This window comes from Corvus cornix, chromosome 10 (assembly GCF_000738735.6).
Source record: "Corvus cornix cornix isolate S_Up_H32 chromosome 10, ASM73873v5, whole genome shotgun sequence".
NCBI lineage: Eukaryota > Metazoa > Chordata > Aves > Passeriformes > Corvidae > Corvus > Corvus cornix.
In genome coordinates, this window is record NC_046340.1 from 19,626,946 (window position 1) to 19,645,611 (window position 18,666).

At 43.7% G+C, this 18,666-nt stretch overlaps 1 protein-coding gene across 13 annotated transcripts in view; it reads left to right on the top strand.

Moving 5' to 3' along the window:
- MYO9A (myosin IXA) overlaps positions 1–18,666 on the top strand; it is a 175,677-nt gene that overhangs the window by 5,047 nt on the left and 151,964 nt on the right. The window contains exon 2 of one of the 13 annotated variants that reach the window (XM_039557913.1): positions 2,531–2,648. The exons of the other annotated variants lie outside the window; for them this stretch is intronic. The gene's annotated coding sequence lies outside the window, so the exon portion shown is untranslated. The remainder of the gene's footprint in view (positions 1–2,530; positions 2,649–18,666) is intronic. 13 annotated transcript variants of the gene reach the window in all.

Genomic DNA, 18,666 nt, shown 5'->3' on the forward strand with positions numbered 1-18,666 from the left:
AGACAAAGCCATGGGTCATAGTTTTGGGCTCCGTTGGTGTTTTTTTGTCAGCCCTTCTTTAGAGTTTTGCTAAGAGCCTCATGAAGAGACAGAGCGAGGTCTTCAGCCAGGCAGATTTTTTTGCCAAGGGAGATGGGGCTCAGGAGTGGAAAGGCCATGGTGCACTGAGGATGTTCAGGGTAGGACAGCAGTGAGCCTGGGTCGATGCCATCATGGAAAACAAAGAAGATACAGGGGCTGCTGAGGCAGCCAGTTATCCTGGGCAGACATACAGTGTGTCCAGGTTTGGGTATAGATACTTGTGCTGTCTCTGCATTAAGCACCCAGATTCAAGCTTGAAGTTTGCTTGGACCCTTTGAGATCCATCACTCCATCCTCCCAAGGAATATTGATATTCCTTAGCTGGATCCTCTCTCTGTTGATGTGAGATCATCACGGGGGGAGCTCAGCCAGCTGTGTCTCATCCAAGCTCTCGTCTCGCACACCTACAGAGTTATGTTGCTTTTTTTGCAGCTACATGCCTGACTTAAAACAAGATGCAGGCATAGCTCTGCTGTGCTCTCTTGTCATCTCTCTGTTGGGTTCTAGTGTGCCTTTAAAGATCTCTTCCAGGTCATGGAGGAAGTTTGTGAAATCCTTGTTGGTGTTAAGGGCCCTAGGGATAGGCTGGTTCTATGTGTAGGTGATCCCCTTTGAGGGGAGGGCTGGACTGGACCCTTTCAACCCTGGTAGTTTTGGTGGTTCCAACCGTCTGCTCAGCTTCTCTTGGAAAAATCATCTTGGTTTCCATTCCTGTGACTCGTAGGAGTTACTGCAAATCCCTGTTAGGAGCAGTGGGGAGCGGAGCAGGGGACTGTCCTGCTTGGATGCTGCATGAAGTAGTAAAGGAAAAATATAGTTTAAAATAAACAAATGCCTTGGTTACCCCCTTTAAATGTAAAAATAGCCAAAATATGTGGGTTTCAATATAATTTTTGAGTCTTATTTGCTGGTCTCTTCACCTTGAATCACTTCTGGCATCCCCCAGATGACCCTGAATCCTAGAGTTACTCTTCGGATGCCCGTTCCAGGTCTTGGCTTTTATCCATCATGCACAGATAATCTGACAGTCTTTGGACTGTCTTCTATTTCTTGAAAAGCATGACCTTTAAAAAGGTTGAGGATCCTGGATATGGTGTATCATGGATGAGCATTGATGGAAGAGGAGCGTTTAATCCAGATAGATCCATCTTTGGAAAACCTGAGCTTTAAAACCAGCCCAGACTACGAATGTTTTTGATAAACCGCCAAGAATTCTTTTATTGTATTCAGCATCTACGTGGTTGGTTTTGAGGGATGAACTTAAAACAAGTTAACTGAAAATATTTACTTTAGTAGACTTCCGTAACTCTACTGTCTTTTCATACTTCACGTAAATACGAAGACCAAAATAAAAATTCTCCTAAATGTTGCCATTTAAACTTTTATGGCACTTGTCTATGAACTGTTAGGTTGGTTTGTGCTTGTTGGGTGCACAGGACAGCTCCCCGGGGAGGAATTAGTAAATGATTTAATTGTTAAGGAATGTGGTCCCATTAGGCAAAAAAAAAAAAAAAAAAAGGACCGCAGTGGATCGTTAGAAACGTTGTGCTAGATGAAAACAATGCTGAGCAATTTGTAACGATTTTTTTGAAATAAATGGGTTTTTTGGAAGAGCGAGGGTATGTGGGTAAATACCCCTTCTGGGGGTTTCTTCGAGTGCAGGAGAGCCGGTCTCTGCTCCTTAATCCACCAATTGCTTCGTAAACGGGGCATCGTTATGTGGAATTTGTTGCTGCTGGTGGTGGCAAGGATGGCTGAACCACTCCAGCTCAACAAAGGGATTTGGAGAGATGCTTAAAAGCAGAGCCACTGTTTCTTTTGCTTCTTTTCATCCGAAAATAAAGATCCAGCCCTGCTGCCAAGGGATGCGGCGGCCCAGGCGCCTCCCTTGGGATTCAGGCCCCGTGTTTGCGGAGCGCAGCGAAGCGTCTGGCTGAGCAAGGAGGGCACACTCTGGGTTTCCTGCTTCCCAGCCAGACTGTGGCACAAATAACCTGCACAGGCAGGCGCCGGCGCTCCCTGTCAGGAGAGCTGGGGCGGCCATCGGCGCAGATAATCTTATCCGGAGGCGCTTCACCGTGCCTGGCAGGTAGGCAAGGAGATAGGAGGACAATGTGGAGCAGAGGTCAGGTTTGAGGTGCCTGCAGCAGATAATGAGGAATCTTAAGAGTTTTCCTCAGCTATGAAGAGAATGAACTTTACCAAAAGCAACTGAGGAGTCTGCAGGGAGGATTGGATAAACCCACAAATCCTTTTGCTGCTCGCTGCTTAACCTTGCTCGACTCCAGGGGTTGCCAAGTGCACTTTGACTTGTCAGAGCACTTGTTTCAAAGCGTAGCTCCCTTCTCCAAATGCATCTCTGATCTCACCGCAATCCACAGGGATTTGATTAAGGAATTTATTAGCATTGATAAACATTAGCAGCAATATTTCTTCTTCTATCTTTAAGGAATAACTTGCCAAGAAAGATGACATGGCTGCTGTTGCCTGTTCCTTGCCCCACCAATTTTGTGGAAAAGACATGGACTCGTGTATTGTTCCAGGCTCCAGTCTCTTTGTAATTCCAGGTGGGAGCTGCTTCCTTCCAATGTTTTGTTTCTGAGTTCAGCTGTCCTGTGCTGTGTTTCTTCATTTATGTGATTGAAATACCCCTTCAGAGCCATTGCCATTCATCTGGGGTGAACAATACAATAAATATGAGGAGAAAAATATATTCAAAAAAAAGCTCTTTCAGCACATAGAGTAAGGAGAAAAAATGAGCACAAAGGTCCATGTCTGAGGGACTGAGAATTCATTCTCCCACCTAAAAGTCTTTGCTGAAACAAGGGAAAAAAATCCCTGCCTGAGTATTTTCCTGTTCCCACAGAGGGAAGGTGTGAATCTCACCCAGCGTTTGCTGGCTGGGTTTTAGCAACATCAGGAGTTTCCTCCTGTGTTTTTTCTCTGCAACTCAGCTGCTTGAAGGCTGCTTTCATTTTTGTTGTGTCGGGGAAGATGTGAAACCTGAGGAGCAAAAGCTAAATGAGATGTTTTATGCGGTTGTTGCAGTCTAAGGAGTGGCCCTGCATGAAACTTTTTCAATTGCACGTAAAACTCGTTTAAAAACTCAGTCTGAAAGTAGCTCGGTCTGATATTCGTGGTTCAGACTGCGTGGTGGGGACATTGTGATCTTTGGTCTTGTGTTGAGTCTATTTTTAATAAAAGTGGAATCCTCGAGAGAATATCTCAGAAAAATAATTGGAAATTAAAACCTATAGACATGGATTTGCAATGGTTTGGGTGCAGTTTTTTGTGTATTTTGAAGGTCTTTTCTCTGAGCATGGACTACCCTCTGCACTGAGAAAGGTGTTGGGGTTTTTTTCTCTTCTTGTAGGACTGGATCAACTTTCTTTTCTGTTTTGGGAGCATTAATCTACATACTTTCCTTTCAGGTATGCTCTTCAGGGGCTGCAAGGGGACAGGTATTCAAAAAACTTGAACAATTTTCCTTAGGTGAAGGATCGTTACAGGTTCAGGTGCTGCCATTATTAGCGAGACTCCCGCCAGCTGCAGTTTAATTTTCTAAATGTCTAAACGTTGAAATTCCGGATTGTTACACAAGTATGTGTGTTGGTGTGCTTTGGGAGGCTGGAACTCTGGACTGCTGGGAAAATTCAATTACCTAATGGCATTGATGGATTTGAAGAGAATGTCAGTCTGGGAAATTAATCACCAAGATCATAAATTCAGCCTGTTTGGTTTCTAATGTAATGCGGCTCCATGTAATGTGGGGTGCAAAATGACTGTAAAAGCTGCGAAGTCAAGTGGGAAAATTGAGTGGAAAATAGTGAGTTAGGAGACCTTGAGATGCTTCTCCTGGTGGGCATCTTCTTCAGGAGCAGCCCGCTGAGATGGGTGTCCTTGGAACCTTGGGGATGGGAGAAGCAACAGTGGATGGAAGAAAACAAAGCCCGAAACTCCGGTTTAGTTTTGGATTGTGCTAGCTGGAGTATCATCCTTTAGGGAAGACTGAGACAGAAGCTGCTGGGCTGGCACTGAGGACCTGGGTTAGGCCATATTAGACCTGAGACCATCCCATGTTTTTTTGCCGGTATTGCTGGGATCTTCTGCTTCATCCTGCAATTCCTGGTGCTCAGCAGCTCTGAAATGTGGACCTGAACTGGGTTTTGGGGGGGTTGTTTTGGCTTTAGGGGTTTTTTTGGTGCTGTTGTGGTGGGGTTTTTTGTTGCTTCCTTTTTTTCCCCTAAATGCCTAAAAATACCCCTAGCTCCAGTCACCTGGTAGGAATCACCACCTACTGTAGTAGGGAAGTAAAATCTCTGTGGTGGCATTTGCTCTTTGATAAGAAATTTTTTTAATGCATTTCCTTTCCTCATTCTCAACGTGCCTTTTAATTCCTCAAGAAACAAGGTGTGGGGCCTTCTGGTGCCTTAGTGGAGATCGGAATCCTCTGTGTTTGGTGCATGTATTGAGATCCCCAGGGGAAGTCTTGGGCGGGTGAATTTGGGGTGGGCAGCTGTGCAACTCTGTGTTCTTTTGAGGAAAACAAGTATTTTGCTCATGTTACAAAGTACTGCTGAGGGATTCAGGTGAAATTTTGGGTTACCTGCTTCACTCACCGTAATGTGCTGAAAAATTATCAATACACATTTGATCTTGCTTTTTTTTTTTTTTTTTTCCAATTTTTAAACCTTTTGTTGTCCTAAAGCTGTTGATTTCTGGGCAAAAACAATACAAGGCAGTTGCTGTGGTCTGCAGGGTGGGGCTCAGAAAGGTCTTGTTGCTGATTCCCTTCGCTGGGAAGGGCTAATTATAGAGACAAACTGGGGAAGGAAGAGAACGGGGTCAATTAGAGCATCCAGCACAGTTTCCTTTAAATTAGAGGTTGGGCTGGAGAGATAAAAAAAACCAAACCCCAACGTTAAAGAGGCACAGAGTGAGACTTGAAATGCTCTGGTGCACAGTGAGCTCGGCAGCTACAGCAGATGTCCTGCAGTTTCAATTTTAAGTAAAGAACATGTTGAATTAGGAGTTTTATTGCCAGAATTGCCAAATTGAGCAGAAAAGACAGAGGAGATGTTGCTACTGCTTTTATTCTTTAATATGCTTTTGGCTTGCAGTAGGTTGAGGTAGTGAATGAAACAAAGAAATACCTTGTCCCCATCGTTGAGTAAAATGGATTTTGTGGGAAAAAGGAATTAATTTTAAGTCTTTAATGCACAGAATGTTATGTTTTCATAAGAAGACTACCTGTACCTGTACCGTTTGTACACGTAACATGGATCAGTTTTGTACGTGTTTTATCCCCTGTTGAAGAGGCCACTAGGGCTAAACTTCTTTTTCTTGGAGCTGTCTCATGGGTTTGAAAGTTTTTTCCCTGGATTTATGTATAAGATAACTCAGATTAGAGGACACAGTATTTGAAGATATGCTGCAGACACAGTACGAGCTCTGGGCTCAGAGCTCTGCAGGTGTGGAAAGCAATAAACCCCAATGCCAACTGGAATTTGTGGAAGTCAGTAAAAAACCAGAAAAGCTTTTATGGTGCTCTTCCCAAATGATCCTCTCAGTCCATTAACACCCTCCTGCCTCAGTTTTTAGGACAAGGCCATGGTTGGCAGACCCTCCCTGTGTCTGCCGGGTATTTTTGCTTCCCCTTTGCCGGACTGCCTGCCTGGCAGCGTGCAATTACTGGGAGTTGCTGTGCACAAAGGGAGATGGCAGAGCAGGGAGAAAAATCCCATAGTTTCATCTGAACGTTTCAATCCAGACTGGCAAGTTCCTTCTGCCGGTGGTGTGACTCATCCCGGGCTTCCTCACTGGAGGCCACTTCTGGCAGGCCATCAAAGGAGCAGCCCGTGCTTCCAGACCGGAGCTGAACCAGGACCTTCCTGGAGCAAGGGCTGTTTTTCTGGTCCTGGGATCTCTCGAAGTACAGAAGGTGGTGAGATGCTCCCAAATCTCAAGGGAATTGGTGACAAATTTGATGAACTCATCCTGAGGGTGAGAAGGGTTTCTTCTTGCTGCTTTGAGCAAGGCATGTGCCTGTCCAGAGGGTCCTGCCCTACTGGGGATGGGCTGGGAAAGGTCCTTTGAGGTCAATGACACAATCAGCAGAACAGTTTGTTCACTTCTGGTTTCTCGGGTAGAGCTGATTTGCAGGGGTTTAGTGTGGCAGTTAGGAAATTCTTCAGCCAGGAAGGAAATTTTTAGTTTTATTTTTCCTGAGGGCATAGGTAGAGGTGCTCCTTGCTCAGGGCTGTGGTGCAGCAGAGACTCCTGCCCTCCTCTCCTTCGTTCTCCTGGTAAAAGTGACAATATAAATGCTTCTCCCTTGGTTTTGGTTCAATCAACTTGGCTCTAAATCTTTGAAAGACCAATTTTGTTTTTCCTTTGGAGCAAAGAGTTTGAGCTGCTCCACCAGGAGTTTAGGATCGTGCCGTCGGGACCCAGGAGAGCCTGCAGGATGTCACTGGTGGTTTGATGTGAGAATATCCTCATGAGCTATACTCTTATTTTTAGGGATTTTTTTTCCAATTGAAGTGCATTGTCGAATGTTTTGTAGGTTTCTAATATTATTTTATGAATTATTTACAGTGTTAAATAGTATTTTTAGGCTTTTCCTACCTTTTTATTGTATCGCCATGTGCCCAAATTACCGTCCCAGGTCTCTTGTGAAGTTGTGAACACTTCTATTGTTTGAGATGGATGTGTAGGGTCTATCAAGGAGAGATGTAGGTCTTGGCACACCTACAGCCTTGGCTGTGGGATATTCCTCACTGTAGGTGTCATGTAAGGGAGAGAAAAGCTGCAGAGAATATGAAAGGGAAGTATAACTATTTAGAGGCTGTTCCTTTCAAATATGTGGCAGGAGGGTCTTGGAATATCATGAAAAGTGGTGGTTTTCCTATTTTTTTTCATTCCTGAATGGGTTGGAACTGGAGATCAGCATCCTGAGCTGGCAGAGGAGTCAACCTCTTGATAGTGGTCTAGAGTTCCACATGAGGAAGAGCCTCAGAGTATAGATTAAAAACGCAAAGTTAATGCAGTGAGGATCTATTGGGACACAAGAGAAAAGCAACAAAGTCATGTAAAACAGTGACTTTTGCTGCAATGTCCTGGCAGGTTGGGGCAGGGCAAGACTGCCTTTCTCAGATCAGAGGGAAGCTGCTCTGCTGGCTGGGATAAGGGCTTGGAAAAGGGAGCTTTAACTCTTCTCTTTTTCAGGAGGGATTTATCCCCCTCAACTTTTAATTTATACAGTGACATTCTAAATACCAGATTGCTCTGATTCGTCTTTTGCTTCCGTTTCACGTACACATTCCTGTCCTTACGGTTGTTCTGTGTGTGTGACGGTGTCCGCAGCACGTGGGTGGGGTTATGGTTTTCGTATCACCGCCTTGTTCTGCATCTGTCTCCTGCAGTCCCTGCAGTTTTGGAGGGCTGCTACAATACTTACATTTCAGCAATTTTTCTCGTTTTTTCACCTGCTGTCTACGTGTTCACTCTGTGCTTTCCGGAACTCCTTTGCGTTGTGCAACATTTTGCCACAATTTAGGACATTTTAAAACCAAGCTCCCTGCTTTGTTTGGTATTGACATTTTTATTTCAGATTGTTTCCCGCAGAGCCCTGAGTTGATTTTTTGCCTGTGTCTGATCAGTCAGCACAACTGTTGAGCACGTGAAGCTTCACTGGTTGCCGAGTTCTGTTTTGCTGCTCGGTTTTTGAGTTAGTCCTTTAGCTGAGAGCACTTAAATGCAAAGTATTGCAATTTGCGATGCGCTCGGTGGATCTCAGCGCTGAGTTGGGTTTATTTCCAATTAAGATTTTTAGATGGTCACCGGTAGGTGGTTTTATGTGAAAGCTGCCTAGACTGGGTACGATGTGCTGAAGGAGGTAATTCTTTGTTAGGTCTGTGGTTTTTAAGAGTCTCATTAAATTTTGCATGGATTCAGGTGTCTGAACATGCTCAGTGCTGCTGCTGCTGTATTTTTTTCCCTCCTCAGCTGAGTCAAGATGTTAGACCCAGCTTTAATTTTCTCTGTTTCCTATGATTCTCAGTTAACCCTCTTTTCAGGAAATCAGTGGCTTCCTGCAGGCTATTTGTAGTTGCTGCTGGCCGACTGAAGCGAGGTGATGTCTGCGGACTGAAATATGATGAAACCCTTGGAAAGATTTGCTTGGAGCTACCAGGATGAGGATTTTTTTGTTTTTTAAGGCATTGTGGAGGTGAAAGCCCATGGCAGCAGCACTTCATTAATCTTATTTACTGGTGTTTGAAGAATATCTGATGTTATTGTCCGTTCCTCCATACGGGAAATCTAATCTCCACTTGAATTAGCCTTTGTAATAAGGCTCCTGCTTGATAAGCGAGTAGACAAATATTGGGGCCTTGCCACCGAGGGCTTTATCCTTCCCTGAGATAAAGCGGTTGTGCTTGAACGTAGGTTATTTATGCACGGAAAACAGACTTATCAGCATTCCTGAATTGCCCCTGTTGCAGAGATGGGGCACTCCTGCCCCTAAACAAAGCCGCATTTAGCTCGATGGCTTCTTCCCTAGCCCAGGAATAAAATATTTTCCTGTTTTCCCACGTGACCGGTATTTCTGGCACTGCCTATGGTGTGCATGCAGAAAATGCGTAAAGAATCCGGTGTCTGTGGGCAGATCCCACGTCAGGCCAGGCCTTCCAGCCCCGTGGCTGAAATAAGTGCAGCCTGTTCCCTTGGCGCCTACATGATCTGGCAGCCTGGCAAGGAGGAGCAGGGGGATGGCAAGGGTCAGAAGCAAATTGCTGCCCTTGCAAATAAAACCTCTCGTCCGTCCTGCAATCCTGGAGGGAATCCTGGAGGTCCAGCACTTTCTGTCTTGGAACAGAATGAGTGAGTCAGGCTGCCCCAAGCCTCAAAGCTTCAGTGACGTATGGGGTCGGTGTCAGAAGGTGGCTGGTGTTGGAAAGAGTGAGGATAAAAATTATTTTAAGTTGGGTACTTCTGAAGTGTCTTTATGAGTTTCCAGAGTGTTGGTCGTTATGATGTAGATTTTTTGGCTTTCTGGGTGAAAAAAGTGGAGGGAAAACTGCTTCTGGAGGGGGTCTTGCAGCTGATGGCAGGGAGCACTAGAATAGAGATGGCAGTAGAGTTAGTAGATGCAGGTGGTTTCTCCCTGTCCTTTTACAAAATTCCTGTTGAGGCATTGTGTTATGGGGGAATTCTTTGCAAAATAACACCAGGACACCCCTTGGAGAGCTCCCCTTGGTTCACCTCTTGCAAAGCCAGCCAATGATGTGGCCATGCTCAAGATGAATCTGAAAAAACCCTTTGAAGTTCTTCATCATATTAGTGGAGATGAAGTATCTATTCTCACTTCATCCTATTTCTATGTAAACTCATTAACTGACCTTCTCTGCTTTATATTTCTCCTAATTCATATTTTCAATGCCCTGGTGGGCCATTTGGTGGCTTTGATGCTCATCTGATTGAATCATTCTTCGTGTTGGTTTATAACGGTGCTTCCGTTTGCTCTGGTTGTGGTGTGGAATGAAGGGAAACCTCAGGGACATAATGGGGTGTCGAGAGACAGGGGAGGGGGATGGAGGAGGCTGTAGTTGGACAAAATCAGTCCTGATCAGCATTTGCAGTCACGTGGGACATACGAAGTAGTCATCAACTTGTGTAATTTTGGTGGAGACAATTCAAAATTCAATTTGAATGCATCGTAAAGTATCCATATGTTAATTTTGAAAGCTTCTGTGTGTCAGGGTCTTGCTTGGTTTTTCCTCTCATTTGTGCTCCTGTGAATGTTTGCCAGCAGAACTCATGGGACTAAAACTTCCTAACACCTGGTTGGTCTTGGTCCAGTATTTATCTGCCTGAGTCGTTCACCTTAAACCTGAACTGGTGAGCAGAGTCCTTAGGCATGGAGAATACGAAGGCTCTCCTTTGGAAATTTCCCCACGCCTTGATGTCGAATGCTTTGTAGGTGTCTCAGCCTGACAGGATTTCTGGTGGTTGGTGTGATGGACCTCCACTTGACTCATTTGGACAAGTTAACAACATTTCTACCAGCCTGATCCAAAGTCAGAGTCCCACCATGGTCACGTGCAGCCAGAGTTTTGGCCAGCTGCTCGTGCTCTTGGCACATGAAGTGTGAAAAATACTTGCCATCCCTAGAAAGGTTTTCAGTTGGCTGGTTGTCTCCATGGTAAGCCCACCTCACTTTTGGCTTTCCTCATTCCCAAACACAGAAAGCAGTGACCAGATGATCACAGGGAAGGAGTGTTGGAGGATGTGACCTCCTCTGCAGGAACGTGCTGTTCCTGTTACTTTTTTTGGCTCAATCCAGTGCTTCTCATTTTCTTCTGAAAAACCAGCTGGTTTAACTTCCCGTAGCAACACCACCCAAAAAAACCCTGAACCTGGCAGTAAAGGACAACCTGAAAGGAGATGTCATGGAGGGCTGTGGCAAGGACCTGCTGGGATGCAGTTAATTTATTTATAAAATCAAATTAAAAGCACGTTTGCCACAGCTGCTCGTCAGAGGAGCTGTTTTGATTTATGTTCTTGCATCTTTTGCTTCCGAGATGAGACCCAGCGTTGGCTGAATGATGAGTTCAGGAGAATACGAGCCAAACAGATGCACTTCAGAAAATGAAACTTCAATCTTGGATTTACTTAGCTCATTTCCTGGTGTCATTACCTTATCTGGATGATGAATGTGCCTAGTTGTGGGATCCTACACTGAATACATTTTGAAACGTTTTTTTTTCACGCTCCCTTCTGTGGATCTCATCACGCAGCCGAGTTAATCCATTTCAGGCAGCTTCATTTCCATACCATATGTTGTTCAAGGCGTTCTGGAGGGATAATTATGTGGACATAATTTGCTTTCCTGTGTGATGCCGAGATGTGCTCTGCTTTTCAGGTACAGGCGGAGGCACACGTGTCCTCCGAGAGGCTCTGAGGTGACTTGGGAAGTCGTTGAAGTCTTGATGACTTTCTGAAGGTTCCGTCTCCTGTTGTCTTTTAGAGGAGTCAGGAAGGACGAATGCGAGGACAAGGCAATCATGTACTCACTCTGGAATGTTTATTAGACTTACTTAACCCCCCATCCTGCTAGTGGGATGTTTTCCTTAAAGAGCAACCATCATTTCCATAACATTAATTATTGGGAAAGGTAGGAATGTAAATATTGTGGTGAATTTAACGGATTGAGGATCTTTCCTGCTCAAATCCCCCTAGCTAAGTGTTAATGTAAATTCTAAAACTGAATTATGTACTTGGAGAAAGCCCAATCCCTTTCTGGGTTTTTTCCTACCTAACTAATTTTTCCTATCTAACAAACTGTGAAGAACAAACTCAGATGCAATTGTGAATGGCTGCCAAGGCTTCACTAATTTACCTAAGTTACTGGAGCAATGCACTGAAGTTGGCAAATTTAGGAGCATCTGGATGGTACTAAAAAAGTTGAAACCTTCCTTCTTAAACAAATCTGTTTTACGACTGTCTTTGAGCAAAGTTCATTTCAATTGGTTTGTGTTAGAGGTGAACAGGTTGTCCTTGGACTAAAGATGTGACTGAAATTTGGAGGAAAAAATACTCAGTTGGATTATTTGGTAATTTAGGCTAGGAAATCTCTTCCTTGCACACACTTCCATAGTGTTTGGGTTTTTTTAAACTAAAATTTGGGTTTTTTACTGATGAATGGAGCCAGAATGAATGCAAACCAGAACGCCAGTGTATTTTTTAACTTGACAAAACAGTGCAGCAAGAACACCCATTTCCCACACAGGACTTATTTTTACTGCTTTTGTAGAAATTAATGTCCTTTAATATAAATTATGAATTCATGGTCTTAGTAGAGAAGAAATTTTTTGAAAATATGTCTGCTGATAATTGGCGTTGTAAAAGAGATTGGACAATTAAAAAGGGATGGTGTATAATGGATGGTGCCCCTGCCCATGATGGGGTTGGAACAAGATGATCTCTAAGGTCCCTTCCAACCCAAACCATTCTGGGATTCTCTAATCACTGGGAGCAGCTTTATTCCATCAAATCTGTTGCTGTATTTCACACTGTTGATGCTGAAACCTCTACCTAGTTGATTTCAGGGCTGTAGCTGGGATCTAAGTGATACAGGGATAAAAGTGATAAGGGAGACTTGCAAGGAGGGATGTCAATGGTTGGATGATAAATCATCAAATCCCTTCAGTGGTAGCAGTTTGGAAGATGGAGATGCAGGATGTACTTTCCTCATGGCAACATGAGAACCTGGAGTGACTTTTGATGGGGGGAATCTCAAACCAGCAGGCTATGGAATGTAAGGAACTTGGTCTAGTCTTTTACTCTTCATTAAAATAAATAAAATTTAAAAAAAACCCCAAACTTCTATTTCAGAGAAACATGTTTTAATACGGGCAACAACCAAAAGCCCTCACCCATTAAAAAATTACCCTTCAAACCTGATCATCCTTTAAAGGTCAGGGTTAAGGATGTCTGTTTAAGTCAAATTGCTCGTGAGTTTTACCACAGACTTCATTGGGAAGGCTCAAGGAAAGTGGAAAATCCCTGAGGCTCAGGTGTAAAGTCAGCAAGGACAAGCAGGAGAAGAATGATTAGATTCCTCTGTGTCTGTCAGACCCCAAAGCACTGACAGCACAAACACATTTATGCCTTTAAATCTCTGGGAAGATTTGGATTGCTTTCTGCCTGCAGCCAGGGTATAGACAAGGATAACAATCCTAGGCTGGTTTTCTGCAGGAAGGGACTTTTGACTGAGGATGAAAGACAGGGTAGAAAACAAGTTTTCTGTCCTGAAAAGTCAGTTAAATCTCAGGTTTCTGGTCTGAATTGTGCTCACAATATAGGTGGACTTGGTGTACTGGGGACAGAATTTTATAGGGAGGTACATGAGGATGGGCCTGTTGTGAACAGAAGGAACTTTTCCTATCATTTTATGTCTCAAAAAACCCCCAAACGAATACAGACACTGTGAAAATATCAGGGATGGTAAAGAAATCAGGTCTGTTTTGGTCCTGTCTGAACAACGAGCAATAACCTGGCATTCATCCAAACCAAGACAAGTCCTCCAAACCCTTCTGCTGAGATCCCTGTGTCATAAATCCCTTTTTAGGGCACTTGGAATTTTTCCTTAGTGTATTTTGAAGTTTACAGGGGTGACACACCTGCACATTCTTCCCACCGTGCTCATGCTGGCAGCTAATCCCAGGAGCTCTGGGCACGTCGGACCCACGCTGTGTCTTCCCGTGGCTGATGAGAGCTGAGAGGTGGCATCTGCTCCGGACACCGCGATGGCTGCGGGGCGAAGGGAGAGGGGATGGATTGTTGGATGTCATGGCCCCGGGCACCTGCCTGTTGTGGCAGCGCTGCTGTCCTAATGTTTCTAATTCTGCTGGTGAAATGGAGTGGAAGCAATTCCAAAACCCAATAGGTTGAATATTCTGGGGTTTTTTAATTATTTTATTGCTGAATCTCCTTTTCATTCCCCACCTGTCCCTGTTCCATAATGACCTTACTTTGCCTCCAGTGAGAAAATTGAACTAATTTTGTTGACTTGTCTTTTTAAATACTCGTTATTGGATTTGCCTGACCTCTTTTTCTGCTGTGGAGAGTTGTGCTGGCCCTGTGCCAGTTGAATAATTTGTCGTAATCTGAAAGCGTTTGGTTAAAAGGATTTACTGTCCCCCTCCCCAAACTTCTGCTCTACATGAAACAATTCCCGGGGAACTTGGAGGTGTGTTGGTAGCTGGGGAGATGAATGTTTTGAAATAAATCCTTTGAGTATGAAAAAGATAAGACACATGCACAGGACTAGAAATATTTCACCTGGAGTATTTGCAATGTGGTGAATATGAATTAAAGATTTAATAGCTTGAGAAAAGTAAATTGTGTAATATTTTTAGGCGGGATTTTGGAAGGTGCTTGTGAACTTTAGGGAGAGGTTTGTGATATAACATCGTATTTTAGTGTGGCAGAAAAGCATGGGTTCTCTTTTATGATCGATGTTGGATTCTCCTAAACATATTGGAGAAATCCATATATTTTCCAAGTGAAGATGTGCTTGTGGAAAACCACCGAGATCTGAAGATCTGGAGGGCCTGTCATTCCCATCTCAATTGTCCTTCATGTAAATAAAAGGTGGAAATGAAGCCAGTAGTGTCACCTGAGCCTGTTCCACCAGGATCAGCATCGCGTTTCAGTTTCTCCAGATAACGCACAGCTGACCTTGGCTGTGTCCTGTCCCTTCCCAAGGGTGGCGATGCCGGGTTTAGGAATTGTTTCAAGCTTGTGGAAGCTAATTGCTCATAATAATTTTTAAAGAGCTTCAAGAAACTTAAGGATTATGTTTATAACCAATTCTTCACTGTGAGTTTGCTCAATGCAGAATTGTCTTTTTCTGTACTGATGGCACAAAAAGTATCTAAAATATACTTAATATTTTTTATTAAGGAAGAGGCTTAAAACCCAAGTGTACTGCAGTTTTTAGAGGGATCTCACCTCCTGTCAGGTGTAATCAATGGTTTTCTGCACTAAGATAGGGACCTCTCTGTGTGTTTTGTGGGAAGGAGGTGCCTCTGCTTTCGCTTGAACATGGAAGGGAAAAATTGGGATGGACGGGTTGGCTCATGGTGAAAAGTAAAAGGTGAGAGGGCCCGATGACTTTCTCTGGGAATAACCCAGCAGCCACAGCTTATATTCCTTCAATAATTATAGAATCACCTCAGACATGTTCAAAGCCAAGGTATCCCACGGGAGGCTTTAGATTTAGAGCAGGTTTTGTAGGAAATGAGCACAGGAGTCGGAAGGGAGATGTTTCCACATTGCACTGGGCACCCCGTTTCGGGATAAGGGCGATTATCCACCGCCTGCAATTAGGGCAAATCCATCACCGGAGCCGCTTTGGGAGCGGCCGGCGGAAAATGCAGGAACAGATGTTGGGGAAGCACCCTGGCAGACCTGGCTTAGAGGAGCTTCTCTTTCTCCCCGAGATGGTTCAGCTTGGGATGGGGACTTATCTTGGAGCTGTTTAATACTGGGCTGCTGCAATCTGTCATCTAATTTCTTCAGCCGTCTGAGGATGCCTGACCTCTCTCCGTGCTCTATGCTCTGGGGCTGTTTGTTTTCCCTTTGTTTTAATCTTCCCTTTTTGAGGATGGATCAGGTCAGAATTTCTTTTTCATAGCAGTGCTCTATCCTAATGAAATATCATGCCTGCCAATGGAAAAAAATTGAAAATCTCAGCCCCCACATCATACTCTGGATGGAAAAGTAGTCCTAAAGACAAAGGACACATGAGAAAAAGCAAATCCACTGTGCTAGTTTGAATATGTTCAGGTTTAACTTGTGCTCACTGAAGCACTGAAATCATTCCACTGCCAGTCCGGTGAATATTTCGATTTTTGCTGCTTGATCTCCCAAGAAGCCAGATCTTCAGCTTCCAGATGAGATGGGTTGGTTTTTTTTCTGGAGAATATAATGAGATACAGACTGTTATCTCAATCGACTTAATTGCTGCCTTATTGGATAAATGCGGTGATTTATAAAATAATTTTATTTTCCAGAATGTGCTTTTGAATTTTATTTTCTCCACAGACACATTTCTCTGCTCCCCAAGTTTGTGTTGAGCTGTAGCTTGGCTGGGAGAGGTAGAAGCTCTTACCCAAGTGCAGAATGAAATCCTGATCCGAGCTGTGATGTTGTTCCAGCTTTTGCCCCAAACTGGGAAGATTCAAATGAAATGCAAAGTCTCCATATGTCTTTGTTCCTCAGTGTCATCTTAGTCCTTATTTGTAGGTTCTGTCTGTCCTTATTTGTGTTGGGTGGCTGTAGGGATGTACCTGCTTCCCAGGTTTGGAAATCAGGGATGCTTTCCTCCTAATCCTATCAGTGATGTACAATTAGCACAAGGTGTGGGAACCCCCATAAACAGCTTTAAATAACCCAGAGGCACCATAAAATACATGTTTATTACAGTAAAATGCTGGGTCAGAGCATCTGCTGTAGATCCTCGATTATTTACTGCTTATTTAATTTTAAAAAGGTGAATGATTACATTCCTAATGGATGTATTGATTCCCTGATGCCGATCATCAAACATCTCTGAATTTCTGCAGCCTCCAGTCAGTGTATCTGATCCATCAGGAAAAGCAATAACCCGAGGACCTTAAGGAGGAACTGAATTTTGCTTGTCCAGGGCCTCAAGTTCTGCTCAGGTGAGACCCCACCTGCAGAGCTGCCTCCAGCATCAGAAGGACCTGGAGCTGCTGGAGAGAGCCCAGAGGAGGCCCCGGAGCTGCTCCAGGGCTGGAGCCCCTCTGCTCTGGAGCCAGGCTGGGAGAGCTGGGGGTGCTCAGCTGGAGAGGAGAAGGCTCCAGGGAGAGCTCAGAGCCCCTTGCAGGGCCTAAAGGGGCTCCAGGGGAGGGACTGGGGACAAGGGAAATATTTCAATTAAATACTTCATTAGCTCCTGCTTTTTTTGGTTTGTTTTTTTGCTTCTCTGTCTGATACCAATGTTTTCAAAGAACTAGAAAGCCTGTGTTTCAGGTAGCTGCCAAGAACTATTTTTAGTGGAGCTGTCAGCTCTAATTCAAGGGATTTTTCAGTACTTCTGGCATTGTGAGAAGGCTTTTGTTTTTTGGTTTCATGTCCTGATGCTTTCAGAACACTCTTCCTCAAGTTTAAAAGCCGCTCTTGTGTTGTGGCATTTGCCTGACAGTTTAATTTTCAGATAGAATATATTGGTTTGTGGTTGATTTAAATCTAACATCCTATTCCTCCTGTTGCTTGTAAATTATCATGATCTGTGGGCTGAATATTTTTTATAAATATGGCCTTTAGAGGAAAAATACTATTTTTTTTCTGTGAACTCATTGCTGAAAGTCTTGTTTAAACTATGACTAATCCTGTTTGGTGTTTGTTTTGGTTTTGGGGTTTTTTTGGTTTTTTTTTTCCTTTGTAAGGTAACTAGGCAAGATCTGGCAGTACAGTTTTAATATTCTTTTCCCTTTGATCTTCCGCAGCACAATTCTGAGTGCTCTAAGATCTATTCCTTGTGCTGTATGGGCTGTGCAGAGAATCTATAGGTTGCTACCAGCCTTAAATCAGTCTCTGGATTGATTCTATTGAATCCTGCTCCTGCATGGACCAGGGGGCAGAAGGGTGCTTTCATGTTGGTGCTACAGGATTTTCAGTAGTTCTGCATTGAAAAGAAACACTAATTTTGGAGTATTTTGAGCTGCTTGGTTTAAAGGAGTGGAAGGTACCTGTATGGTCTGGCTACAGAGATCAAATCCCTAAAATAGATCAATTATTTATAAGTTACTTATATTATTCTGCTAAAATCTGTAGGTTATTAAATATCACTAAGCTGTTTGAGACACTGAACGTGGAGAGGAGACAGATAACAAATGGCCTCACCTCTTACTTAACATGAAACTAAATCCAGTCAGGAGCAGTCTCTTGATTTCCTGACGAGGCTGCAGCTCTTGCTGCTGAGGGCTGACCTCCATTGAGTGCAGAGAAGATGATTCTCTGTGGGGAAATGATTTCATCGCCCATGGAAAACGGGAAGGAGGTGCAAGGACGAGAGGCAGCCGAAGGGTGAAGTTAGTTGAAGGTTGCCTTCGTTTCAGGAGGGTTTAAAAGAATGAGGATGGGCTGGAGGGGAAGCTTCGGTTATTTTGTTTAGAAAATCAGACTTGCAGCAGGAGAAACCAGCAGCTGCAGGGGCACATGGCACTGTGAGATTAGGGACTCCCCAAAATAACTTTATTCCTATTCAGATGCTTGAGAAAAGCTGGATTGTAATCTTGCTTAAGAAGTAGGAGATGGAGCTGAAATACTGGAGAATCAGCCTTCTAAACTCTTGTTCGTTAGCAGGTGTGTTCTACCTAAAATGGGAAAAATTGGGATTTGGCTGCTGCCCAGCCAGAGTTAATTTTTATTGTTCATTTTGATCTTGAGTAGTGAATGTCCTATCAGGAGGTAAGTTGGAATCATCTTGGCAGAAGAGAAAGGTCATGGGTTTGTGTTGGTGGGTCACAGGTAATAATTCTTGTGAAATGCAATAAAATTGTGCAGGGAACACTGGAAAATTTTCTTTGAAATGGACTGTTTGCCAAAATGAGTTTTCTGTGAGAAGGCTTTAAAACCATCCCTTCCTCGCTATCCGTCATGGTCCATAATCCTCCTTAAAATGAGGAAAGGGAGAACATCAGTAACCACATTATTACATCTTCTCCTGACGCCATTGCACTTAAATTTGACTTTGCTCCTAAGCTGAATTATCTTCTTCATAGTAACTTCAAGGCTCCTAAGACTACAGGAAAAACATCTGAAATTATTAATTATTATTTGACCCAGTATTCAGAAATAATGTAGTGACATTCAGTTATGTAAATTGTCCCTAATTTTCTATTTTTAGGGAAATACAGCACAGGTATTGTCACTTCCATTGTGATTTAATGTTTATTTTCCTGTGTCCGTGGGCTCGACAGTAAGCAAGGCTGAGAGGTGTCAGTGTTTGTCTTGGCTTGTGCTGGAAGTGGGCTGAGTTTTCCAAGGACA